Raw genomic sequence first — 6,000 nt, forward strand, 5'->3', positions numbered from 1 at the left:
ATAAAAAGTTCCACACCAACCAATTCATTTTTTAGGACCTCTAGGATATTAAGTTCCAGCCCGGCCATCAATCTTTCATGGTATGCACTTATATATGTTACTAGTGAACTATAAATAACACAGAGTACTGCAGGCATTCTGAGGATATTAGAACAATGTCTTGCAAAAACACTCTTTGCTAGCTGTTGGCAAAGTTCGCCCACACAGCGGCATGCATACATGGCAAGCGCAAGAAGCACCAACAACAGCAGAGTCGACAGATAGTGATGACTAATCACTGAAGTAGCAGAGACAGACAATGATAAGTACTGGACACAGACAGTGATGAATACTCGCTGTAAGTAGAGGTTAAAGTACTGAAATTCTTGTCACTATTATTGCCAAACAGTTACCATTAAGCATACACAGAGATTATGCCATGAGTTCTTGCTAATCGATTGGTAGAAGTCTGCATCAAAGTAAACTCTTCCTTGTTCCATACCCTTGTATGGAGTATATATGGACTATGGCTAGTTGGATAGATCCTACCGCGATCAATTCAATGGAGCAATGGGTTGACGACTTGACCTGCGAAGACGATTAGACCGATGTTCTCCTCCATGATGAAGAAGAGGAAAGGGTGATCAGCGACAAAGTCGACGATGAGATCATCCGGCATGGCGAAGCCCATCATGTTCCCAACGGTGCCCGCAGCAGCGACGGTCCCTTTCTCGTTGACACTGACGAAGCACTGGTGGAGCATGGCCGACACGGCCACCTGCTGAGGAGAATCCGGCATCAACATCGCCGAGAAGTCGGCCATGGCCGGGTCAAAAGGCAGGTCGAGCCCGAGGTCACGCAGGAGACGCGAGGCCTCCACCTTGAGCGACACCAGGAACCTGGGGATCCTGAGCTTCCCCACCGTGACGGGCTTCTCCGGCACGATCGTCTTGCGCAGGAACGCCGCCGGGTCGGAGCCGATCTGGCGCACCAGGCCTGGCAGGCCGTCGAGCTCGTCGGGGAGGTAGATGTACATGGCGAAGTTGCGGTCGGTGTAGGACATGCGCAGGACGTTGAAGCCAGGATGGCAGCCGATGCGCATTTGGGTGTGCAGGTGGTTCCCCGTCATGAAAGGCGCGCGGACAGCGTGGTCCGGCGAGACATGGAAAGTGCCCTCTTCGGTGCCACTCGGGTAGAAGGGGTCGTACCAGTTGCAGTTGAAGTAGAGCGAGCTGGCGAGGACGACGGCCGTGCCGGCATCGATGGAACCCTCGGCGAGAATGTCGTCGAACAAGCTCTTCTCGTCCATGTCAAACTGAACAAGCTGCTCCTCATCCTCACTATCGATCTCCCTCTCATCGGGTTGTACCAAGCCGCCGGTCTCGCTCCTAAACCAGCCGTTGATCTCCTCTCGCGCTGCCTCGGGGTTATCACTGAAGGCGACCTTCCTCGCGGCGGCTCTGAACTGGGAGGCGGCCACGTCGGCGAATGCCGGGTTGAGGCGGAGCGCGGCGTCGACCCAGACGCCCATGGCGCTGCGGACCACGGGAGCCCTGCGAGGACGCCGGAGGCCACCTTGGAGGCGAGCGCGGCGTGGGCGTCGGCGCCGGCGGGGCCGAGGAAGGCCGCGATCTGGTCGCGGGTGGTGCCCGAGGCGCCGGAGGCGAGCAGGGAGAGGACGGCGTGAAAGGAGAGCGGCGAGAAGGCGACGTTGGTGGGCTCCGACGACTCCGCCTCCGCGTCGGGGCTGCCGAGGTGGGCGAGGAGGCGCATGGAAAGCTCTACCTGGTCCCTGACGGCGGCATCTTGGGCGCCCTCCATGCTCAGCTCAACCAGTCCACTCCTGCTGCGAGCGAGAAATTCGGCTGGGATTTGGAGACTAGCTAGCTAGTAGGGAGGGGAAACCGCAGAAATGATGATGATGCGGCGTCGATGCCAAGGACGCTCCTCCGTGTCCAGGGGAATTCCTTTTTTTCTAGGGTTTAGAAAAAGGCCACCTTTACATCTATTTTGGGCCCAGTTTCAAGTTAGGCCTTGTTTAGTTCCCAAAATATTTTGTAAAATTTTTCACATTCTCTATCACATCGAATCGTGCGGAACATGTATAGAGCACTAAATATAGATAAAAAGACTAATTACACAGTTTTTTTTGTAATTTACAAGACGAATCTTTTGAGCCTAGTTAGTCCATAATTAGATAATATTTGTCAAATACAAACGAAAGTGTTACTATTCCTATTTTGAAAAAAAATAAGTAAACAAGGCCTAGGTTTCATTTTGTTTTGTAAAAAGTCCACTTAGCTCCACGAACTATTCTCGAAGTTTAGTTTTTCTCTCTAAACTCGAAAAACGTGTAAACCATCTCTCACAACTTATAAAATCATTCATTTTACCTCTCTTACCCGGTTATATGTCTATTTCAAAGGCGGTTTTGTCTTTTTATTTATTTATTTATTTATTTATTTTGGATGAATATTTAAAAATTATAGTAAATCATAAAAAATAGAAAATATAAAAAGCTAATTTTGTTAGACTCCACGTAAGTAGATCTGCATAATAAATATATAATATGATATGTTTTAGCATAAAGTTTTTGTTATACTTTAGGTCTATATTTTTCTATAATTAATTCATAGCTACAGTTTATATGGTCTAATTATGATTAATTTTTATGGTGGTCAAGTTATTGTAGCTTTAACTAATTAAAAGTTTCATAGTTGTTTCTTTTTTTACACACTTTTAACCTTTTTAAAACATTTTAACAAGCATAAACTAAATAAATCTATAACGCAGGTAATTAGTTTTTTTACAAGACGAATCTTTTAAAATTACCCAATGAGCATAAAATTTTTACTACAGTTCAATTATATAGTAATTAGCCTACCATAAAAATTTCAGCACAATTGGACCAAAGAAACTACAACTTTGAATTAATTACAGAAAATATATATTTAAAGCTACATCAAAAACTTTGTACTAAAACATTCACTGTGTATATCTACTCGTGTGGAGTGTAAGAAAATTAGATTTTTTTTTATTTTATGATTTTCTGTGATCTACTATGATTTTAAAAAAAGAAACAACCAAAATAAATAAATAAAAAAGACAAAACCACCTATAACCGGATCAGGGAAGTAATGAACGGTTTTAAATGTTGAGGGAGATAATTTATCCGGTTTTAGAGTTCAAAGATAAAAACTAGACTTAAGGAAAGTACAGGGAGGTGAAATGGACTTTTTAAATTTTTTTTAACCTAAGTTCGTTTTCATTTTGGCACATAGGCTATAAACAAAAGTGTAGCAATTAAACCATATCAGATTCGCTAAGACATATGCAACTCAACAAAATTTCATCTGGATGAGAGAGAATATAGGAGAGAGGGTGAGCTAGGGCCTGCCAATGTAGCCAAAATAAAGTTCAAAAACTATAATCAACATCGAAAATGTATACAGAAAATAGTGTGCCTTTCTAAACATTTAAGCACATTCAATAGTATAAACTTTGATGCAGCCACGGCAAGTCAGCTACTGATCGCAATGTGATGACTCCTTCGTAGAGCATAATTAGAATTTTGACAAGATGGCAACCAAGAATATACCGAAACCATGCATGGATTATAATTAGAATACCTGGATATGCAGTCCATGGCATATGCATTGGCAGGATATGTGATGAAGAATACTGAGGTGACCACCAATTATGTTGATGTTCGTTCACTTGTGATGGAAGAACTCCTTTGGTTCTCGTTTAGTCGATTCTTTCGCTTCTGCACGACTATATTCTGATATTTATATAAAAGCTCTTCAAAAGGATGGCTTGGCCTTCACCTTGTTATTGGACATGTCTCCAATTTTTCTGTACAAAACTGGGATACCTGGTTTGATCAGGACTAGCACTTTTATCTCCAATCTGTTCTCAGCCGAACTTGCTATTTATTGCTTGAAACATGTTCGTCGTTGGGGACAATTGGATCAAGAATTAGCTGATGTTTCCTCAGCGGTCAACTTCTCTTCATTTAGTGCCAAATCTGATTTTTTTTCCCCTTCAAGTTTGAATCCTTCTTGAAGTGCTATACTTGTTTCGGGTAAAATTACCTTTTTTTTTCTCTTCTCTAACACTGTTACAATTAAACTGACAGGAAGGCCAAAAAGCAAATGAAAGTTGGATTGCATGTCAAATATAGGTAAGTGACCAAGAAAGAAAGCTTGAGTTTTAAGAAGGCCATACAGTTAATTTTCTCAAAAGATTTCAGACCATCTTCATTTCTTCTTTTGTTTCGTTAATTCAAGAAGATTCAGGATCAGTCTTTTTCAGTCCTAAACCCATGGTCCTTGACCTGCATTCAGGAACAGGCACAAATAAAATAAAAGTGGATCTTGCTTTTTAGAAGATTTTAGGCCCCAAGTAAATATAGTACTTGTATTAGTATGAGATAAATGGGAGAGTATGCTATGAAAACCTACTAGCTGTGTAAACTATGCAAACTCTAATCTAGAGCATATGATTCTAATTTGATGGTCTCAGGTGGAGGTGGGATAATTATCCACTTAAACCCTCCTACCAAAAATTTCCTCCGTTACTCCTTACACGATCATCCATCTACGTTACTCCGTCTCGTCCACAACGCTTGGACTACCAACGCCGCCGCCGCCCTAGCCCTACCTCACGTGAAGACTCCGGTCACTGCAGATTCCCGAGGAGACGGCGCACTTGGCCCCACCGGTGTCTCTGGTTTGTCCATAGGCTCAAATATGGATAGATCATCTTTAGGAAGGGCATCAACTAAGCATGGGGTGTATATAAATGACTCCTCCATGGCCCAAGGGCTCCATTCATAATTATATGGGTAAGCATGACCTAAGTACTGTGCTTTTGAGCTGCTCAAATGGTAGGTTACCACATCATATCCTTTCCGCAAAAACATAACTTCTTTGTATGGATGAAACCCTATAGAAATCTGAAGTCTGATCCAGTACCCAGTCCCAAATTGCCTTTTGTGATCTCTAGAATATCATCATCATCTGAATTCCATTCGGATGCTTCTTGAACCTCCAAGTCATATTTATCAATGATATAATAAAGCATAGCCCATGGTTGCTTAATTTTATCTTTATTGTCGTACCGAATTAATGGTTGGAATTTGTTGATGCAATGCCTTGAGATCTCTGTGATGCTCCAACACCCACTCCATTTGTCCCCTTGATTCGTCTAATGTCCATACTCGTAGTTCATGATCACTCCCTTAACCGATCGTCCAAGGTAATGGTTAGTACGCTTGCTCTCTTCAATATTTGTTGGTGTTTTAATTGTTTGATACTTATCTTCTAACAAAGACAGCCTACAAAACAACATATAAAGGTCATAAATACTTCACTCACATAAGCTCCAATATTTTAGTTATGCCAAACAAAAGAATAATGCATGTATGACACACATTAATTATATACAACAAAACATTATAAGAACATAATAGATTCATGGAAAAAGGCAACGTGTACAAACATAAGAAACATTATGACATAGGCACCACGGCAATGGACGTAAAGCGCTCCTCTCCAACACAGCGTAGCGACGAGTTGGCCCAACAAAATACACTGGTTCCAGCGAATCAGAGCACGCCTCGGCAACCGTCGCAACCGGGGCGCCACTGCATGCCTTCGCGGACGAAGGCTCTCTCCTCCCACACCACACCCCGCTCCTCGACGAGTACACCTGCAGCCTGTGCACGGCCGGCGGCCAATTCCGCCGCTGAGCAATCAAACAAGCAGCGCACCAGCATCGTCGTCGAGCTCGAGACTCTCCTCCTCATCCCCCTCGTGTCGTCGGCGGCCTTCGGGTACTTCATCAGGCACCTCCGGGATCAGGAACACATCGTAGTGCAGCGTGACGGACGGGTCGAACGCCAGGTAGGCGCCAGCGGTGCGGTGGGCCTCATCCGGACGGCGTCCTCTAATGGCGGCAGCACCGCCAACTAGCCGCCTCGTGGCGGGATTGACCACCCACAGCGACTCTTCGAAGTCG

General features: G+C 44.1%; 1 pseudogene; it reads right to left on the reverse strand.

The window, feature by feature from the left end:
* On the reverse strand, positions 323–1,891 carry LOC8081178 (annotated as a pseudogene).

The sequence above is a fragment of the Sorghum bicolor genome, chromosome 2 (genome assembly GCF_000003195.3).
Source record: "Sorghum bicolor cultivar BTx623 chromosome 2, Sorghum_bicolor_NCBIv3, whole genome shotgun sequence".
In the NCBI taxonomy this organism is placed as follows: Eukaryota; Viridiplantae; Streptophyta; class Magnoliopsida; order Poales; family Poaceae; genus Sorghum; species Sorghum bicolor.